The sequence below is a fragment of the Phyllostomus hastatus genome, unplaced genomic scaffold (assembly GCF_019186645.2).
Source record: "Phyllostomus hastatus isolate PE091 unplaced genomic scaffold, TTU_PhHast_1.1 phas_contig_1, whole genome shotgun sequence".
Lineage (NCBI taxonomy): Eukaryota > Metazoa > Chordata > Mammalia > Chiroptera > Phyllostomidae > Phyllostomus > Phyllostomus hastatus.
In genome coordinates, this window is record NW_025333498.1 from 41,826,198 (window position 1) to 41,849,298 (window position 23,101).

The 23,101-nt window shown below is 36.4% G+C and overlaps 1 pseudogene; it reads left to right on the plus strand.

Moving 5' to 3' along the window:
* The first annotated feature begins 806 nt into the window (after positions 1 to 806).
* On the plus strand, positions 807 to 22,847 carry LOC123825503 (annotated as a pseudogene).
* Positions 22,848 to 23,101: the final 254 nt, after the last annotated feature.

The window sequence follows — 23,101 nt, forward strand, 5'->3', positions numbered from 1 at the left end:
CTCAGTGGACTGAGTGCCGGCGTGTGAACCAAAGGGTCACTGGTTCAATTCCCATTCTAGGGCACATGCCTGGGTTGCAGGCCAGGTCCCCATTAGGGGACACGTGAGAGGCAACCACACATTGATGTTTCTCTCCCTTTCTTCCCCTCCCTTCTCTCCTGTAAAATAAATAAATAAAATCTTTAAAAAAATAAAGTTGAAAACTAAAATTTAAAGGTCAATATTTCAATATATTTAGTGCCAACTCATCTGAAAGGATCAGGAACGTTAACTCAAATAGGACCCAAATGTGAAAAATTACTTTTCATTTTTCAATATTTTGGTTCATGAGATAATGATAGATGAGGCCCTGTGGGGTAAAATGCCCCTGGGAGTGCCTGCCACATCTGGGCAGTAACAATGAAGTTAAATAGAAGGAAACATAATTTTCATTAGCAAAGAAATAAAGGACTCAAACAAACAAACAACAAAATCAGCAATGAGGGAGGCAAAAGAGATTAGGGAAAGTATAAAGAAGAAATATTTAGTTATTTATAGGACTTCTGTGAGGCAGCCATGGCAGAGATTTGAACTCAATTCTGTCTGACTCTGAGGTTGGCCTTTCTACCACAGTTCTAACTCTCAAAAATAGGACAGACAAGAGGAAAACAATATAAGAGTTAAAGAAGCAGCTGATAACAATGGTGTTCTAAGAAAACCTGAGAAATCAAGAAATGTAAGAGTTTTGAGAAGTGTTACAAAAAGCTTACTTCAGGAGTATAGTAGGAAATTAAGGCGAATATGGAATAAGTGATGAGTAATGGGAGATGGGTAAAGAATGGAAAGTATTCTGCAGAGAAAAAAACAACACACATTGTTTACTGACAATTAATGATACAAGGTTTAGCACTGGCTTTGCTGATCTGGCCTATCAGGTATGTTCCCATTCAATCTCAGCTGCATTATATAAAATATCAAATGAGTCCATTCACATTACTGAGTAATTACTATCCACCAATTATTGTATTAGGGTCTGAGTTAGTAAAACTTTATATGGTTTATCAAAATATATTTGTATAAGATTGGCAAAGAGATTTGGTGATATTTAGCATCACAAAGAAAGCTTAAAGATACAGTAATTGAATCATTCTTTTAGATCAGTTTATACATGAAGATTGGTTCTGAATCACAAATGCGTCAATATATTTCTTGCTTTTACTTGTGAGATAAAAGCATAAATTTTATGTACAATACAGAAATGTGATTCAGAAAATTAAATTGTAGAAATAAACCAATGTAAATTTAAGAATGACCAAAGTATCCTACATGAAACTTGTCTCCAAGAACAAATGTCTTTTGGGCTAGTTGCAGATATGAATAAGCCATAACAGCTAAATACTTAGTTAATCAGCTATCATGATTTCATGGTGTAAAGGTGGGGGAGGGGCATGACACCATAACCAAACAACCAGGCAGACAATCCAACTTCTCCTCATTATGCCATTTCAGAAAGTATGGAATAACGTTGCTGAATATAACATGTTTCTGGACAGTACTGCTTGCAGTGATGATCTTGTGGGGTCAGTGGTGTCTACTTCCTGAGATTCCTCTCCATTTCTGTATTTGCAACATTCATGATATCTCATATATTTTGGTTATTTTTGCCAGATGACAGAAAAAGTAAATAAAAACCTAAATTGTTCTATATCTAATTTATTTCTCTAAGGTTTTGGCTGATTTTTTTTCTTTTACATGAGTGACACTTCTTTTATAAAGTAAAACTGTGAGCTGTAAAAGGAGGGCATTCCCCGAATCATCCTAGGAGAGAGTCCCTCAGGGCCCGGCGGTGCTCAGCTGTCACCCATTTTTATGTGCTCCTGTTTCGGTTCATCAGGGATTTCTTTCTTCTTTCCTAGCCACTATATGTGTGTCAGAAAGTAAATTTGGTGCCCTGTATTCTCTTCCTCCCCTATTTAAATTCTTACCAAAAGTTAACTTGCTTGGAGAACTAATGCTCCACATGACAGCTTGTCTCATGAGGAGCTATTACAATCACCTGCCACTGGAATTTTCAGGAATTAAAGAATAAATAAAACTTAGGGATGAATATTTGTGAAAACATGGAAGATTTATTTCCATGATTTATCCACCTAAAAATTGACTTACTTTATGAAATTGACCCAACTTTATGAAAATTTTGGCTCCAAATTATATACAATCCATATGGAATTTCTTTCTTTCTTTGTATCTTTCTCTCTATGTTTTTTTTTTCGGCCCATGTATCTAAGAATATCCCCTCAGTACCACTGAGGTCTTAGAGTAAGACCTCTAAGGTTGTCTGTATGTTGCAGTCACTGACTCACAAACAGATTGGCAGCCAGTAGCTTGCATGTGCTTCTGATTATGTTAATGAATTAGAGGTCAGGCCCTTTGACTCTTCAGCTAAAGCAATCTGAATTCAGTTAAAGGTAAAATTAAACTAAAAAGAGGTTTTGGTTACCTCATAATGTCACCAAAAATAGCTCATTTAATATACAGTGAAATCTGGCATAAATGAGAGTCTCTCCTTTGATCTATGTACAACAAAGCTAGAAAACATAATTTCCTCAACTTTAAGAATGATAATAAAATATATATTTTACTCACTGAAGTGAATGCAATTACTCACATTTTCCACCTAACGCATAGTGGTAAATTCCAGCACAACTTCACAAGGTGAAAATGGTCAAATATGAAGAGTTGGCTCCAAGTTTCAATCTGCTCCTTTGAAAGCTCAGAAAGACAGCTGCCTAGTATTCTAGCCACCTCAGGTTAACACATATCAATAAAGTGTGGGCTACAGTACTACTCTCCAGAATGGGATTTTCTGGGACAAGCAGGGTTCACTCACACATCAAGAAATCAACACTTAGGGGCTATTGGTGGTTCCCAGATTCAATGGAAATATTTTATATGTGAATATGCTTGAGTTCAACGTAACTGAAAAAGGAAAGAAAAGCTTTAAGCAGCTGGTTATATATGCATTGGCTCCTCTCACATGTCCCAGGGCCAAACTCACTTGTCCAAATGAAAGAGATAAAGAAGAGAGGAGTATTATGAATGCCTTAATTTTGGCCATGGACATGAAGGTTAAAGCAGCAGGGCAAGACTAAGTTCTTCAACAAAATTAGTTCAGGAAAAAATTCTCATATTAAACGAAATGATAAGATATGGTTTCAAAACAGATATCCATATGCAACACAGTATTTTCTTTTGAAGATTGGGCTATCATTAAAAATATAACACACATTAATTTCTCTTATCATGAGGACTTTGATGAAATTTGTACAACTAATTATTATTCAAGTGGTTATACCAAAATTATATCAATTTTGTGGTATAATAATGTCAAGAATTATTAAACACAACATTGATCTAAGCACTTTATTTGTTTGAAAACTTAATGCCCACCCCTAATGAGGCAGTTATTATTATTATCCCCATTTCACAGATGAGAAAGCTGAAACAGGGAGTTTGGTTAACTTCTCCCACAGAGTGTAACTGGTAGGAAGAGGAGTCATAGTTTAAACCTACACTAATTCCAGAGTCACCATTCTTTTTTTTTTTTTAATATTTACTTATTTCTAGAAAGAGGGGGAGGGAGGGAGAGAGAGAAACATTAATGTGTGGTTGCCTCTCAAGAGCCCCACAGTGGGACCTGGCCTGAAACCCAGGCATGTGCCCTGACCAGGAATCAGACCGGTGACCCCTTGGTTTACAAGCCAGTGCTCAATGCACTGAGCCATACCAGCCAGGGTCATAGTCATCATTCTTAACCATTAAACACTCTACTTTTTGAACATTAGAGTGACCTACATAATTTCTTCACAGCTTTGGTTTATATATCACTACTGCAGTAGGGAGGGATAGGGTCTTAAAATTGGATGATTTTAGATCTTGAAAGTATATGGTGATCTTTCTTTGACATTTTTAAATTTTGGTAGCATGTAGGTTTTAAACAATAAGCATGTCTCCAAGATTAGCCACAAAAGATTCCATTATGGTAGAGCCTCCAAAGTCAGGGGAGTGAGACCATTTACAGAAATGCAACTTCTTTAGCACGCCCCAATTTACACTTATCCTTGAGAAACTTACTGAAATCATTTCTAGCGTCTTTATCCAGTGTCAACTTAGCTTAGCTAGAACTTTATCTCCCAGAATTCCTTTTCATAAAGGTACCTGGGTCAGAGTTGACAAGAGAAATTTATATGAAATTTGCAAGGCAGAAGTGAAGGAGAAGGTATTTTTATGGCCTAAATCTTTGTAGGTAAGGCCTTGTCACCACTCACTTATGTATTTGCCAATGTTCTTTCTCAACTTGTCAGTGTAGACAGCAGCCAAGCTTCTGGGATTTCTTTCTTAAACTCCCAGAACCGTGGGCTAGTCCAGTGTGCAGAAGGGGTACCAGCTTCCCCTGAGGATCAGCTGCATCATTGATACCGGGGGCAGTAAAGACAGTTGTGGTTCCAATTAGCCTTCACAGGTTCCTGTTATTTCTTGGTTTCCCCATTTTATGTGTATCTACCTTCCCAACTGATGTCTTTGCTGACATTAGGCCCATCATCAGATGCATGTATGGCAGGCTTATATAGACTACTCAAAAGTTATGTCAAGTTTATTTATTCAACTTGTATTCTATATCTTTGTCACTCCTATGGGATCTACTCAACTGATTGAACCTTGACTCATATATCATTCATTTCTTGTGGACTGCTCTTAAAAAATGTGGAATTTGATGCTACAGATTCTATTAATGATATCCTATCATGAAAGAAAAGGCAAAAGTGAGAGAAATTCAGCATTTCTATAAAATTGGAGTGAGAAAAAAAAGTTTAATTGGAACAAAGAGCACGAAATATATGAACAATTAAATAAAATATATTACATGACTTCTGGCCAAGATGGAGGTATAGGTAGACACACTGTGCCTCCTCACACAACCAAAAGAAGGACAACGGCAATTTAAAAACAAAAATAACCAGAACTGACAGAAAATCAAACTATATGGAAGTCTGACAACCAAGGAGTCAAAGAAGACACATTCATCCAGACCGGTAGGAGGGACAGAGTCAGGCAGCCGGGCACAGAGGACTCGCAGCAAGAAAATGGCTGGCAGAGTGGATGGTCCCACATTCGAGTGCAGATAAACTGGGAGGAACAACTGGGGATGAGACAGACTGCATGACCCAGGGACCCAGAGAGGGGAAATAAAGCCTCAAACCTCTGACTGAAAACACTTTTTGGAGTTGAGGCTGCAGTGGGAGAAACTCCCAGCCTCACAGGAGAGTTCTTTGGAGAGACCTACATACTCACCCACCTGGGAATCAGCACCAGAAGGGCCCAGTATGCTTGTGGGAAGCAGGAGAAGTGGCTGAAATCTGGCAGAGAGCAGAGAAAGCACCATTGTTCCCTCTTGGACCCCTCCCCTACATACAGCACCATAACGCAGCCATGTGGGTTGCCCCACCCTGGTGGCCCACCCTGGTGAACACCTAAGGCTCCACCCCATCCCTATGTAACAAGCATGTAAAGACAAAAAAAATGGCCCAAAGGAAAGAACAGATCAAAGCTCTGGAAAAAATACTACTAAGCGATGAAGAGATAGCCAACCTATCAGTTTTGCAGTTCAAAACACTGGTAATCAAGATGCTCACAGAATTGGTTGAATTTGGTCACAAATTAGATGAAAAAGTGAAGGCTATGCTAAGTGAAATAAAGGAAAATGTACAGGGAACCAATAGTGATGTGAAGGAAACTGGGACTCAAATCAATGGTTTGGACCAGAAGGAAGAAACATCTAACCAGAAAAGAATGAAGAAACCAGAATTCAAAAAAATGAAGAGAGGCTTAGGAACCTCCAGGACATCTTTAAACATTCCAAAATCTGAAATATAGGGGTACCAGAAGGAGAAGAGGAAGAGCAACAAGTGGAAAAGTTATTTGAATGAATAATAAAGGAGAACTTCCCCAACCTGGCAAAAGAAATAGACTTCTAGGAAGTCCAGGAAGCTCAGAGAGTCCCAAAGAAGTTGGACCTAAGGAGGAACACACCAAGGCACATCAGAATTACAATACCCAAGATTAAAATGAAGGAGAGAACCCTAGAAGCAGCAAGAGATAGGGAGACAGTTACCTACAAAGGAGTTCCCATTAGACTGTGAGCTGATTTCTCAAAAGAGACCTTAATAGGCAAGAAGGGGCTGGAAAGAAGTATTCCATGTCATGAAAGGCAAGGACCTCCATCCAAGATTGCTCTATCCAGCAAAGCTTTCACTTAGAATGGAAGGGAAAGTAGTGCTTCCCAGATAAGGTCAAGTTAAAGGAGTTCATCATCACCAAGCCCTTATTATATGAAATGTTAAAGGGATTTATCTAAGAAAAAGAAGATTAAAAATATGAACAGTAAAATGACAGCAAACTCACAATTATTAACAACTACGGCTAAAACAAACTAAGCAAACAACCAGAACAGGAACGGAACCACAGAAATGGAGATCACATGGAGGGTTATCAATAAGTGAGTGGGAGGGTGAGAGAGGGGGAAAAGGTACAGAGAATAAGTAGTATAGATGGTAGGTAGAAAATAGACAGGGGGAGGGTAAGAATAGTATAGGAAATATAGAAGGCAAAGGACTTACATGTATGACCCATGGACATGAACTAAAGGGGGAAATGTGGGTGAAAGGGGGTGTGCAGGGTAGAGGGATGTGAAAGGGGAAAATGGGACAACTGTAATAGCATAATCAATAAAATAGATTAAATAATATATATATATATATATATATATATTACATGGCATTTATCAAGTGGGTTTTATTTCTCCTTTATGATCTCTATTTCACATGTCATATGGTTTAAGCATATCATAGTTTTGTTTTGGCAACATGGAATTCCTGAGGCTGAAACTGTCTTGCCTATAAAAAAAGAGATAACTATAAATATCATTTATTTAGCGATTTGAATCTGGCTGCAGACCCAGCTTCCACGCGGGTATACCTAAATACTGAATAATGGCAGCAAGAAATTAAATTTGATGTCATAAAACTAGCTAAATTCCATCTGCAAGGACCCTCAGGAAAAATTAAATTTTCTCTAACACCACCTACCCACAAATAAATGAATAGAGTCTGCCTAAGGCAGTTATGTCCATTTTAGCTGCCAGAATCAAACTACATGTGATGACTAAGTAGTTGTAAAGAAAAAAACTTCAAAGAATTAAAAAACTTAATGTATTAAGCACTTTCAGCTCTGAGAGGAAATCTACAGCAAATTTCAGTACAGCTAGATTAACCATATGGCCTGGTTTTCCCTGGTCACTGGTCTGTGCTTGTTTTACCAGAATACGCTTTCACAAACCTCTTATTCATTCTCAAATATGTCCCAGTTTTGACAAAATTCTCTTGCTACCCTAGTAACAGTGTTGAAGATCAAATGAAATAATAAAATAGCTAACTTGTATGGATTACTACTTTATGCCAGACATTGGCCTTGGGAATTAATGTATTATTTTTTTTCTCATAGCAAATCTCTTCCCACCATGAGGAAAGTATCATTAGCATCCTCTTTGGTAAGGAGTCCAAGTCACATAGGAATTAGCAAATTGCCACATGGTTTTAAGTGGCAGAGCAGAGCAGTTGAAAAGCACAGGTCTTAGTCACGATGATAACCTACAATAAGAGTCTAAGAAAAGTGGATCAAGACCTCCTGGGCTTGCCTTGAGAGGAATGTCTATAGTTTCTGTTCCTCCAAAATGCTTCAGTTTCCACACACTTTAACTAGTGTTCTACACTAAAACATGCAATGATTAGTTTTATGGATCAAGTTGGCCAGGCTATGGTGCACAGTTGTTGGGTTAATCACTACTCTACATGTTGCTGTGAAGGTATATTGTAGATGTGATTAACATTTATAATCATCAGGCTTTACATAAATGACATTACCCTCCACAATATGGGTAAAGTTTTTGTAATCGTTGAAGGCCTTCAGAGCAAAACTAAAATTTCTCACATAAGAAGGAATTCTGCCTCAGAACTGCACCATAAACATCCAGCCTGAATTTCCAGATTTCTGGACTGCCCTACAGAGTCAGTACTCAGGACTGTGACTTCAACTCTTTCCCAAGTTTCCAGTCCATGAGTACCCTATAGATTTTAGACTTGCCAGCCCCACAATAATTTCTCTTGAGAGATAGTGAGAGGGGAAGAGAGAGAGAAAGAGAAATGTGTATATATGTGTATTATATATATTATATGCATATATAATTTATATATAAATATATAGCCCTGGCTGGTATAGCTCAATGGATTGAGCATGGGGTGTGAAGCAAAGGGTTGCCAGTTCAATTTTTACTTGGGGCTGGGTTGCAGGCTGGGTTCCCAGTGAGGGCCACATGAGAGGCAACCACAAATTGATGTTTCTCTCCCTCTGTTTCTCCTTCCCTTCCCCTCTCTCTAAAAATGGATGAATAAAATCTTTAAAAAATAAAAAATAAATATATATGTGTGTGTGTGTGTGTGAGAGAGAGAGAGAGAGAGAGAGAGAGAGAGAGAGAGAAAGCATATACTACTATTTTCCCCAGTTTACAAAATTAATACATTAGAGACACTGAGTAACTTGCCCAATCAGTGTTTCAGTATTACACCACTACACTGTGGGAGAAATGAAATATTACTGCAAACCTATCTAGTCTCAGAAACTTGGTGCTTGGTCACTCAACTATATTGTAATTCAATGGTACACAAGCCCCAAAATCAATAAAGTAGGATGAAAAGAGTCATGGCTTTGACATCAAGGCTACTAAATTTTAAGTTTTTTAATTTTTTAATCCTCACTTGAGGATATTTTCCCATTGCTTTTTTTTATTATTTTTATTTTTTAAATTCTATTTTATTGATTATACTATTATAGTTGTCCCAAATTTCTCCTTTTCCCCCCTTCACTCAGCACCCTCCATTCCCTTGGGCAATCTCCACACCATTGCTCATATCCATGGGTCATAAGTATAAGTTCTTTGGCTACTCCCTTTATTATACAGTACTTTACATCCCCATAGCTATTCTGTAACTACCTATTTGTACTTCTTAATCTTCTCACCTCTTCACTCATTCCCTCACACACCTCTTCCATCTGGCATTCATCAAAAAGCTCTTCGTAACCATGACTCTGTTTCTGTTCTTCTTGTTTGCTTAGTTTGTTTTTTAGATTCAATTGTTGGTAGATATGTATTTATTGCCATTTTATTGTTCATAGTTTTGATCATTGGTTTTTTTAGAAAGGGAAGAAGGGAGAGAGAAAGGGAGAGAGAGAAACTTGCATGCGAGAGAGAAGCATCAATTGATTGCCTCCCAAACATGCCCAGGCTGAGAACTGAACCTGGTTTGTGCCGACCAGGAATCATACCCACAACCTTTCTGTTACAGGGTGATGCTCAGCCAACTGAGCCACACTGACCAGGGAGTTAAGTTTTAAAAGCTACCAACAAAATGCTCTTGAGTATCTCACTTCCCCTTTTTAGCTCCAGATTCTCTATCTATAAATAGAGAAAAGAGCTGCCAATAATCTTGATATAAATATAAAAGTATGTCAACATATGAAAATTAAAGCATTATTTTTATTTTGTTATTTTCCCAATGAGAATTCATATCCTGGGCTCTTTCTTCCACTGACCACAAAATGTACTGGGATAGTAAAATTAAAATAAGTTTTATATCAGGAGACTTTAGCTATAGTACCCAGTGCCAACATAATCCCTTTTTCATTTACTGATATTGATACAAAGACCCCAGAACATTTTATCAGCATAGCAAGTTTGGAATAACATCAATGCTTTTCTTAACCCTTTAGATTAATTTATAAATGTGTATGTGCATACCTATTTAACCTGAAAAGTTAAATATTAAGGACCTGAAAAGTTATGAGAGGACAGAAAGAAAAGGAAAAATAGAACTGAATGGGTAAAGCAACTAAATGCAAAAAAATGCCTGTAAAAGCAATAAATTTTATAAAACTGATAAAATGTAACCACTTAGTAACACAAAGAACCAATTAGAAAACAGAAAAAAGCACAATAGTGTTGGGAACCGCCCTGACTGGTATCAGAAGCTGAAACCCCCGCCTAGCTAAGGCTAAGGGAACGCCCTTGGAACCGTAAGCCAGCAAGGAGACAAAAGCTTATCTTCCTGGCAGGAATGCTGCTTCTGCTGCTTTGTTCATAACTGAACCCCCAAAAAGCTTGGTCGGTTAGCCAAAGACGGGTAAGATTCCCCACGGGGGGAGACGACCTAAGACAGGCATGATCACTTTGGGAGGCCGCCAAAAGAAGGACTTGGGGGGCTGCAGCAAAAGGGGGTGATGGACCCTCACTCCTCGGCTTTGACATAGCCTGAGTTCTCAGCGTCTGGGAAAAAACCTCCTTGTCTCCCAGTTGCCTTAGTTCCCTTGCTCCACCTAAGCCTGAAACAATGACAGGGTGGTGCAGCTCGGTACTGAGAAGTGCGGATTCCCCGGGGTGATCAGGCCTAAGAAAGAACGCATAAATTACTGTGAAAACTTCTTTGTTTAGAATGCTCTCAGTTGAATGAGAAGGGTCTTAGGAGGAAGTTATTTTGTTCCTCAGTCTTACAGCTCTTTGACCCCCAACTCAATAGACTGGCAGAGTTCTTTGTTTTCTATGATTCCTTACTTCCCCCTAATGAGTACTGTACTTTACCTGAATTATTATGCAGAATGAGCCTAATAAAAGCAGGTATGGAAGGTAAATCAGAGCGCTCCCCACTAGGGGGGGTGGCCATTTCATCCCTACTTCCCCACAGAAACTAGTCTGTCTCTGTGCATGTGTTTTTTCTTGCGTGTTTATCGTCGAGCCATCCACAGCGTTCCGTGGTCACTGCTGGCCGGTGACCCACGTGCAACACAATAGTACTATGTCAAACACAATGGTAGAATTCAGAAATATTACCAAATTAGGGGATACCCAGGCCCCTTTTAGAGAAAATCTGCCTGATGACGTTTCAAAACAATCCTTCACAATGTGCTTACTAACATGGTTCATAATATTTTGAACGCATGTGAAAGTATATGTCCATGATGCTGCATTTGCATTGCTTTTAGAATAAAATGCCATTGCAAATAGCCCCACTTTTACTCTTTCTTTAACTGAGCAGCAGTACAACCTTAAGGTGTGTATACAGTCAGCAGGAGGAAAGGTAATAATCCAGAAGCAAGAAGGAGGATTAAGAGAAATAAATTAAAAAATCAAAGGAAAATACATGGGGAGCCAAACAAAGAAAGGGGGAAGGCAATTTATTTTAGCAATACATTGACCTGTGAGCCAGGTGGGGGTGGCTCCTTAATATGGCAACTTACAGAGACAGATACAAGTGAGCTTACTGACTGATTTTATGTGAAAGCTAAACCATAGCTTTAATAAATATAAAGTACTTAAATCCATTTAACATATCTGCTCTGTGTAGTAAATGAAGTTGTCTACTTCACCTCCATAGGGTCAAGATATTTGGGAGAAGCTTAGGTAAATGGCCCCATAGACCAAAGGGGTTGTTAATTTTTTATTGGTATATTGAGCTAATGCAGTTAACTATGTAGATTCAGCTATAGACTTTCCCTATATGCCCTCATATTATTGACATTAATAGGAAAAGGGTACGTAAAAAAGATAGATGGGAGTTAAGCTGGGAAAGAAAATTCAGCTTTGGGTCTTTGTTCTCAGGACAGGATAGAATGATATACTAACTAGTTTCCTCAGCTCATTCTGTAGTAATGTTTTTCAGACCTTAGCTCTTTCCTCCCTTTTCTACTACAAAGAGAGCATGTGGCGCCACAGCCTTGCACAAAGAAAAGAAAACATGGTAGTAAATTATCTTAAATACACCTGAACTTATGATATCCAGAGTCAAGCTTTCCCTAGATTTTTTTCACATAATTCTAGGTTAACTTTGTCATTTAAAAGTTTATTTTGGCTAGGGTTGAAATTTAATTTGTTCTTCAAAGAAACATAACAATGGAAATACAAAGAGGAAGCTTTTTTTCACTCCCTGGGAGTTCTGAAAAGTAATAATTGTAAAATGATAAGATTCTAAATGAAAATGTCGCTTGGAAAAGTTGAGGTTGACAGTCAGACTTATGCAAAGTGAAAAAGTCACAGTATATTCATGAACAAAAATACAACCAGATGATGTAATTTTATATCTTTTGATAATTTATTATATAAATGTATCATAAATTTGAAATAAAATCCTTTCTAAAAATAAATGTCCAATAGAAGTCCTAAAATACTACTTGTTTTAAAGATTAATAATCATAGGATAGTATTATAATTATAAATAGAAAATTAATAGTATATTGATAAAGTAATATAAACTAAAATATTGATATACACAAATACACACACATTGAATCAGAGGATAACACATTAATTATTATTTCAGATATTTCATTTATTTCCAGCCATGTCTTTCAGTCATCACTGAACAGGTTGATCTGATCTCAGCCCTTGCACCGTGTCTCTTAGAAATATACACACTAACACACACTCACACCACCCATATACAAATCCATACAACCACTACCATAATGAACACAAGTTTTAACATTTGAATAAATCAAAAGTTTGCTTTATTATTATACACGCTGATTAGCGATTAGGAGCCTGCTTTTGCCAAAGACTATGACCCTAGTGTCTTTTCTCACTAGGAGTTTCTATCATGCTTTCTCTGTGATGAAATTAAGCTGAGTTAAAGAGAATAGTTAACTTACACAGATACTTGTCAATTTCTTTTTCTAGGTTTCTAAAACATGTGTCTCCTGAGTCTTATATGTATGAGGAGAATGGATGGCCCATTCTCCTACCACATATGCATGCATAGGTTCACACATGTGTACACACAGACATACACACATACGCAAAGGTCCATGTCTTAGAAGGCAACTGTGCTACCTTCCTGCACACAAGAACCTCCACCGCAACTCCTCTGAAAGAGCTCTGTAAATTTCACAGTGCTCATTTGATGTGGAAGCGGCAGGAAAGCTGGTTCCCTAATCCTGTCACTGTCTTTAAAGTTGTCATTTAATATCTCTGCATTACATGACTGACACAGGGATGTTTCTTCCAGTCTGATTAGCTGGTAAATTTCCGTATACCACAAAGAGACTCATGTTTTCACACATCTGTAATTTCTCTCATATGTATATATAGCCTTTGACAGATACATATGTCAAACTGCTTCAATTTGTCTGTGGCCCTAAGCAATTGTTAGTCACTATCAAAGATGAGAATTCTCGTTAAGATTCACTGAAATTAACTATAGAGTTTGAGAAGCATCTAGAGGAAATGTCTGGAGGACAAATCCTTCATGCTCTTCAAAAGAAAAGACCAGTTAAGATGTTATGAAGAATATGCTGTTCTGTAGTTGCCCAGTGTTCTCTGAAATTTACAGACCTAAGCCAAAGGATTTTGCATTCTAAATGATGTCTGAAGGAATTGCTCATCATTGTTTTAAGAAGGGTTATTATTCTGTAATTTAACCCTGTGGACAGTTAACTAAATTTTTCATGTTATGTAATTTTTAAAAGTGATCAAATACTTATGATCGTATATATAATCTAGTGAAGATAGAGGAATACAAGAAGAAATAGCACATAATTCTTATTATATATTTTCTATACATTTTGACATTGATTCTAGATTTACCCCCAAATGAATTCTTCAGACCTGTTTTTATGTCAACATACCAAATAACCAACATCCATATCACAACCAATTCAACAATAGTCAATATTTTGCCTGTTATGTAATGACTACCTTTATATAGATTTGAGCAAATTTTGTTAAGATTATATCAAATCTTATATCTTAGATATTTAAAACTGAAAGAGGTCTCAGTGATCATCTCATAGCACTGCTTCTTGTCATCCATGGAAAATCTAATGACAGGACATTTGAAGTATTAGTAAAAGGACATTTCTTTATCCTTACAGCTAACTAATGCCAAGTCAGTCCTGGAGATTTGGTTTCTGTTTCCCAGTTCAAAGGTCTTTACATTACTCTATATTTTTGTGCCTGCTACAAATTAGAAATGTTCAGAATGTGAGGAAGCAGTGGATAAATAAATGGGCTTTATTAGTTTTTAAATCTAGTTTCCAGTTGGTTCTCTGTATATGCTGATTAGGCAATACTGGGCTACTTATTCATGTTTCTCTTTCTGTTGTATTTATCTCTAGAATGATCATAATAAGCCTTCATTCCTTTGTTACAAGAATCTAACATATCATGTGGTTGACCCATTTAACTGGCAAATAGCAAGTGCTCAGTAAATATAAGCCATTATTAGTACAGCTCAGGTGCTGGAAATTTTTTTTCTGTAAAAAGCAAGAATATACATATTTTAGATCTTTTAAACCATTATACAGTGAGAGCAGCCATAGGAAATATGAGTGACCTCTGCTCCAATAAGACCGTTTTTACAAAAACGAAGAGTGGCTGAGATTTGATCCATGCACCATAGTTGGTCGATTTTTGGTATAGTCTATAACTGCCAACTCAGGCTTGCTGGAACTAACCAAGCCATAAAATGGTAAAGACTGCAGAATTCCTTTATTTGTTTTTTCTGCAGAACCTCATGTGGAAAAAGATGGATACCTTGGCAGGATACATATGAAAGGTCTAAAGTCATTTACATCATTAGTTCTCAAAGATGCCTTTAAGTGTGTTCTATGGTTGCTGATCCAACCTGGCAAGACAAATAAATACTGAACAAAATTTCATATATTTAACCAAATACAGATGCAAACATGGAACTCACTTAAAAGTCCATGCATGTTGTTGGTCACAGAGTTGGCACAGGTAGATGTAATAAGTGACACACGTTCTAAGGACTGGCTTTTTTTGTCTCTGTTTCTCTCATGTACACCATGGTGTGAAAGAAGAATTAAAAAGGAAAGAGGGTCAAAAATCCTACCTTGCAACTCTAAGCCACATATAATAATCAACTCTTCCATCTTCACAACAAAGCACTTAGATAAAATACATAAAAAAATTCCAGGAAAATTTACTGAACTGTCCAGCACCTATCCGTCCTTCTTTTAGTAAAGGACACCACTAAATTTCCTTTAGGAAACTGCCCCTTGTCCACTCTTACTCCTATGGGGTGGGTAGAGTTAGCATGAACAATGATTGGTTTAAGCCAATCTCTGAGGAGTATTCTTCTAACCACAGGCATTGGTGCAACCATGTGTAGGTTCCAGTTAGAAGGACTAATCCTCATAAGGAGGACTCCCTCCTGAGATGCCTAGGAGGGAAGCAGGTGTCTTTCTTCCTACATGAATATAGAGAATGGAATTGCTGCCACTACCTTCTTTCCATATAGTGTGGAAATTGTGAACAGCGGTGGTTGTCACCCTGGGTTCAGAAAGTTCCATATGCATTGTATGCAGAGATTTAAAATAATACTAAAACTTACTTTAAAAGTGACTTTTATTATCAAAATTCACTGGCAATTCTGAACAGTGCCAATGATAGAATATTGTTCCCACTGAGAGTAGATTGCTCCACTTGCCCCTCCACCCCAACAGTCACACATACACACACTTCATACCCACTGCCATACAGAGCCTGTGACTTCCAAACAAAGCAGAGAGTAAACAAACTCTGTTTGTGATGATATCGTGGAGCTCTGATTCTGGCCATGCCAAGAACCAGCCTTGCCACTCACTGGATGTACTGTTACATGAGAACCCAAATTCCCATTCTTCTTAAGCCAACTGGGGTCTTGTTTTTAAATACCTGAATCAAAATTTTTGTTTGTTTCTTATTTTAAATCAAAACTTTCAGGTGTTAAATGCAATGATATATCATACATTTTAACGATTGTTAACCATTTACAACCTCATTTTAGAGTGTTTATATAGAACAGTTATGGAAAAACTGGCATTCCAGATGTAGAACACCAAATTATGTCTTCCCTTAGCTACTTAGCTATTACCTGAAACATTGTCCTTATATATCAAGGTTCCTTTAATCTTAAAAAGTAAATAAATACATAAACAATGATCTTAACCACTTATCTCTTTGAACAACATTGCTCCAAAACAAATACGGACTCACACATGCAACTAATAATACTACACACACATACACAAATACGTGGTTCTTACTTTTGATCAGAGTCCGTAAACTTTTCTAAAACCACTATAAACTTTCCTCTGAGCTAGACACTGTTAACAATGTCCTTTAAACAGAATTATGTGATGTTCTTGTTTTGTCCAAGCATCAAGTATAAAAGCATATTCCATTTTGATGGTTGGCTTAAATTCTTTGGTTATTATTGGGGAAAATATGTAACCATTTTCTGCAACCTCTAGAGTTTACTTTTAGTGACCTACCCTGAGGAGAGGAGGAAGAGGGAGAGATGGTCTGTCCTTCCCACACCCCCACATCATAGCATCAGTTTTCTGATAGTTATCTTCATCCTGAGGAAGCTTGGTGTTAAGTTTCCCTTTGAATCCTGGCTGATGAATGACTATCAGCCTATGCCCTTTGCCCAATATTTGGCTTTCTCAGAAATATATACATCAACAATTAATAACCTTCTCAAAGTGCTATGGAATTAGCTTTCTGATTATGTGATTTAATTGCTACAGTGGTCAGACCAGGTTACCAGTACTGTATCTTCACAGTACAGTCTGATATTATGCACTGAAATAAATAAGTGAGAATAAAAGGGTAAGTGGCAATCGAAACCAGAAAGAGGTAATCTGCATTTTTACAAAGTCTGAAATGAACACAGTGATCTCACATACATCCTAATATTTCTGCTATAGTTTTAATAGGTATTCTTTAGATTGTACAATAAAGATGATGTGTTAGAAATTACATTTTTATACCAAAATTATAACAACAAACTTATATGGTGCACCCTATGTGCCAAGAACTAAGCACTTTTATACATAAACTAAATAACTTGCTGAAAGGAAAATAGAGTTATTATCATTGTTGCCTTTAAAAAGATGAGAAGACAATCAGAAAGAGTTCAGATAATAGACTACTAGCTGTGGTCTACAGCTAGTAAGTAGTAGAGTTAACATTTGAACAAAGGCAGTCTGCTTAGAAACTAGTGTACATAAAAGTCAGTCAGCTGTCTCTTAGAGAATATTTAAAGAATATACAGAGACACAAATGGGTTAAAGACAAGTCCTTGAGCTCTTTTTCCATGTAATGTGGTATAAGCATCTGTCTATGACACAGAATAGAACTATACAACCTGAAAACATGTATGGAGCTACTATTTGATAACTCTGAAAAATTATCAAGGTAAATTAGGAGTGAATAAAACATCAGTGATCTGGCAGTGAGTTTACCATTTCAGTTTCCCTCTAGTATTTCCCAGCCCAATCTTAATGCAACCCAATCCAAAGATGGGCACTAAACATTAGACAGACAGCGCTCTAAGAGAAATTTTCTAGTTCTTGTCTGAACAGAAGGAAATGAAATGCCTAGCACCTGTGTAGATATTCCTTTTTTGTTTGTTATATATATTCTTTCTTCCATTTTTGAGAAATGTGATTAATCTATTGGGCACCAGCCACCAAGCAATTCATTAACAGCAGTAACTGTATCACCAGTGGAGGCCCAGTGGGGCCACAACTAGGGAGGGGAGTCTTCCTCTCTGATTAATGGAGCTGTGGTCTGCAGGAAGTAGCAAACCTCTGATGCTTTCAATCTCTTTCACTGTCTCTCAAGGCCTAGAAGTGGGCACATCCCTAAAGGGCACAGCTGGTCAAGCAAACCCACACATTATTAATCAGAAGACCAAAGAGGTGAACCCCAGAAACCTAGAGAGTACTGGGGAGATCATGAGGGAGGAGCTCAGAAAAGCATACTTATGAAGTTGTTTATAAAATTCTGAGCTCACCTCCAAGCTGTGCACAAGTGGATCAGATTCTAGTCAGCATAACAAAATACGTGAGAAGTCAACTAAGAGTTAGCCATACTCTAGGACCCAGGCCTCACCCCAATGAGTGAGAGAAACAACTCAACACTTAAATACAACCAGGGTTTACTCAGTAAGAAGATATATTAATTTTAAATGTGCTTATCTATAAACAGACCTTTTAAAACACATGAAACAATGACTTACAAAACTGGAAGAAGATACATAAAACTCTATAAGTATACTTAGAGATATCAACATTTCTGTAATATTTTGCTAGGGCTATCAGAACAAAGTAACACAAAATGGTGGAATGAAACAATAAACATTTATTGTCTCACAGTTCTGGATTTTAGAAGTCTGAAATTAAGGCATGAGCAAGGTCGTTTCCTCCCACTGGCTATGAAAGAAAACCTGTTCCATTCTTCTTTTCTAACTTCTGGGTGTTTGCTGGTAGTCTTTAGCATCCCTTGACATCCAGTCTCTTTAGATGGTATTCTCCTTGTATGTGTGTGTCCAAATTTTCCTTCTTTATAAATATACTGGTCATATTGGTTTAGGAGCCCTCCCTATCAAATATAACTTCATCCTATCTAATTACATCTACAATGGTCCTATTTCTGAAGGACATCACATTCTGTAGCACTGGGGGGATTAGGAATTCAACATACTATTTTGGTGAGAAACAATTGAACCATAATAATTTTCATTGCTGGGGGATGAAGGCTATAAGAGGACTAAATGGTACTGGAAAAAATACAATAAAGACTAAATTTAAAAATATAAATATATATAAAGAAAATAATAATAAATAGAAACAAAGCAAAGGGTATATAAAAGATAAATTAAACCATCCACTAACTGGACTTAATTAACATTCAAAAATATTCTTCCCAAAAGACAAATACATATATTTTTATAAAGACAAATGTACAATTAACAAAGATAAACTTTATCTTGGTTCATTAAAAAAAAACCTTTGAATAATCCATGGGTTAAAGAGAAATCCCAAGAAAAATTAAAATTATTTTGAACTGAAAAAATATAAAAATACAACAGAGAAAAATTTCATGATGCTGACAAATAAAGCAGTGTTTAGAGGGTAATTTATAGTAGCATTTTCCTTAAAAAGAACACTGATGCCACCCTGGCCAATGTGGCTCAGTTGGTTGGAGCATCATCCTATATACCAAATGGTTGAGGGTTCAATCCCTAGTCAGGGTACATATGAGAGGCAAGCAATCAATATTTCTCTCATGCATAGATGTTCCTCTCTCTCTCTCCACCTCCCTCCCTCTGCCTCTCCTTTCCTATCTCTCCAAAATCAATAAATATATTTTTTAAATATAAAATAAAAAAATAGATAAAAGGAATTCTGATCTCATGTCTATAATCTGAGATTCCATGTAAAGAAACCAGAAAAAGAGAAGCAAACCAAATCTAAATCAAGCAGATGAAAAATAAAAATTAAGATAAAAACTGGTTATTTAAATAAAAATAAAATGAACACATATGGAGAGATATTAACTATTAAAAAAAGAGAGAAGAGTCCTAGCTGGGTATCTTAGTTGGCAGGAGCATTGTCCTACACACAGAAGAAGGTTGTGGGTTCAATTGCTGGTCAGGGCACATACCAAGTTGTGGGTGTGATTCCTGGTCAGTGTATGTACAGGAGGCAACTGATTGACATTTCTCTTTTGCATTGACATCTCTCTTTCTCTCTCCCCCTTCCTCCCTCCTTTCCTCTCTAAAGTCAATAAAAACATGTCCTTGAGTGAGGATTAAAAGAGAAACAAGATTCAATCTATGTACAACAGAAATGGAGGAGTTGACATCATTACCTTTTGCACAGGCATTCAAAGGAAAATAAGAGTTTACTATAAAAAGTTCTAAAAATATAAATTTGTAACATTGATGAGATGTGTTAATTCCTCTAGAAACTCAATTACCCAAAACTCCCACAATGTAAAATAGGTAACTATATTTCTACAACTATTAATTAAATTGTATTTATAATTTAATAATTTCCAAGAATTTTTCATCATCAGGCATAAGTAATTTTGTTGGTGAATCCTACCAGACTTTAAATAAGAAATAACACAAGTTTTACACAATTTCTTCTGAAAAATAGAACAGAAAACATTTCCCAACTAATTTTGAGAATTCATTACCTTAATACTGACATCAGATAAAAACAGTAAAAAAAATTTTTTTAATGTACAACCAACTCCTCATGAACATAAGAATATGACTAAGTGAAATTTATCCTGGAAATGCAATGCTGGTTAAATATTCAAATATTATCTGATGTAATGTACTGCCTTAATAGTCTAAATGAGAAAGTCCCCATGATCATATCATCAATTAAGACAGGAAAAATATTTTAAATTCATGATCTTTTTTATGATAAAAGTCTCAGTAAATTAGTGACAGAAGAGAATCTTACATTTGATAAAGTACATCAACAAAAAAATTAGAGATACCATCATGCTTAAAGATCAATTCTTCCTTGTTAAGATCTAGAACAACAATGGTGTTCTACTCTCACAACTCTTAGTTAATGTACTATAAGTCCCACTTAGTGTCAAAAGAAATTAAAAGTCCTAATGATTAGAAGGAAAGAAATAAACCATTTTTATTCACAAACAACATTATGGTCTACATGTAAAATTTCAAGGAAGGTATAAAAATATCTTTACAGGATACAAGATCAATAGCAAAAAATAAATTTCTACATATGAAGCAATGTACAGTAGAAAACACAAATTAAATTATCAACATCCCCAATTAAATTTTCAATACCCCCTAAATAGTAATATTCATTTATCAATATAACAAAATATGTATGAGATCTGCAGCTGAAAGCTATAAAACTTGATGAAATGCATCAAATAAGATTTAAATTAATGGAGAGATATGTTAATGAATTGGAAGACTCAACAAAGTAATAATGTTAATTTTTCCTAAAATGATCTATAGAATTAATGCAATTCCTTTAAAATTCCAAAATGATTACAATGTATATTAGTTCTAACATTTATATGAAAAGGTAACTGAAGGAAAATAGCAAAAATAAAAAGTTTGTGGAATCCCAGGTGCTGATGATAAGACATATTAGGCTAAATTAATCAGGACAGTGTAGCATTGGTGAAGAAAATAGATAAATGGAATAAAATGTTTCAGAAACATACCCATACTAACAGGTAATTGTTAAAAGTTCCAAAACAATTTAATGAAGCTAGGAATGTATTTTCAACAAATAGTATTGTCTTTAGAAAAAAAAATGAAAAATCTTTATTTCCTGGTGTTAACTCCAAAAGCATGATCCATTAAATAAGATACTGATAAAAATCTCCATCAATATTAAAATGATTTCTCTATGAAAGATACTGTTTATAGAATGAAAAGATAAAGAACTGGGGAAAATATTTATAAATCATATATCCACCAAAGACTTTTATCAATAATAGAGGAAAAATAACAATTCAATCAAATGCTGGGCAAGATATTGAACAGGCACTTTAGGAAAGAGGATATGCAAATAACTAATCAATGCAGATAAGGATGTTCAAATTATTAGCCATTAGAAAATTGCAAAATAAAACCACAATGAAATACAGCTACACATATATTACAATAGCTAAATTAAATACATGAAGTACTTGTAAAGATGCAGAGCAACTGGAACCTATACATTGCTATTGGAAAATCAAAATATGTATCCAAAAATGCTCTCAATAACCCACCAATTCCTCTCCTGGTTATCTGTCCTAGAGAAATAATATGTATGTAACCACAAAAACATGCACAATGTGTGTAGTGGCTCTATTCATAATCACTTTACACTGAAATACGCAAATATCTCTCAACAGGTGAATGAATAAACAACCTATGAAGCAAACTATGGTATAGCCATGCAATAAAAAAGAACATACTACAATACAATAACTAAAACAGCTCTTCCTAACCTTCATTTCACATCACAGATTCAACCAACCACTCATCAAAAACACTATCTTCACATTCCTAACTGTGGATTTCCAACCACAAATGGAAAATACTGTTTTCAAACTGAAGTTTCTTTGACTCCAGGGATGCAAAGAGAAGATCATAGAGTCAAAAATCATACTCAGATATTCTACTGCACAGGGATTAGTGTCTCTGACACCAACATTGCTCAAGTCAGCTGTAGTGTTGTCAGCAGCCCAGGGATTAAGGATACTTGGGATGATTTTTGGTCTGTGCAATAACAGGCTACAGAAGGAAAGGATGAACAGACCTCTGGGAAATATGCTGTGTTTGAGGAATGGTATCATTATTAGCAAGACTTTCTTCCTCTCTGAAGGTTCAAAACTTTAGGAGAGAAGCCCATCTTCTGAGGATAGCACTACAAGACTAAGCCCATCCATGGCATTAGAAGTTACAAACATTTAATTAAAACACAAGAGTCCAAGAAGAAGAAGGGAAATGTGGAAGTGAGAATCGTTAACTTGGGGAGAAGTTATTAATATGGAGCTTTAAACATTCAATCACTTGCATACGACATGGCCCTGGCAGATAGTTACACTGAATATGGTCACAGCCTCTGCAACTATCTCTCCATTAAAGTCCAGGAAAGTTATATGATCCCCATGGAAACCACGGAAGTACTATGGCCTGCAGGCCCAAAGCAGCAAAATGTCCCTGGACTCAGTTCTTACCCTCTGTGAACAACTGGTTCAGATCAGCAGTTTGAGTGTTACATTTGTAAAGATTTTCTTACAAATAATCCAAAACAATATTCCTGAAGGTGTCAAATTTTCAGTGAAGGAGAACACTGAAGAAGACTTCAAGGGAAGGTTCACAGCTTGGCCAGAAATGGCAAAACTGTTAGCAAAGTTGAACTAGCTCTTTGCAGAATATTTGATGCCAGCACTGGTGATACTGAGTACCAAGGAAAAGGGCTGCCTGGGCAGTCAAAGTTAAGCAGGAGACCCTGATCGTTAGATAGAAGAACCCCTCCCCACAGCCAGCAATGTCTCCTCTCCTCTGTGGAGGAGTGCTTGACAATTGTCACCATTTTCCTTTGAGCCAATCATAGGTATCCTCCATCTCATAAAACTCTCCTAATGAAAAGAAAATGTCAACTATATATGATTCCA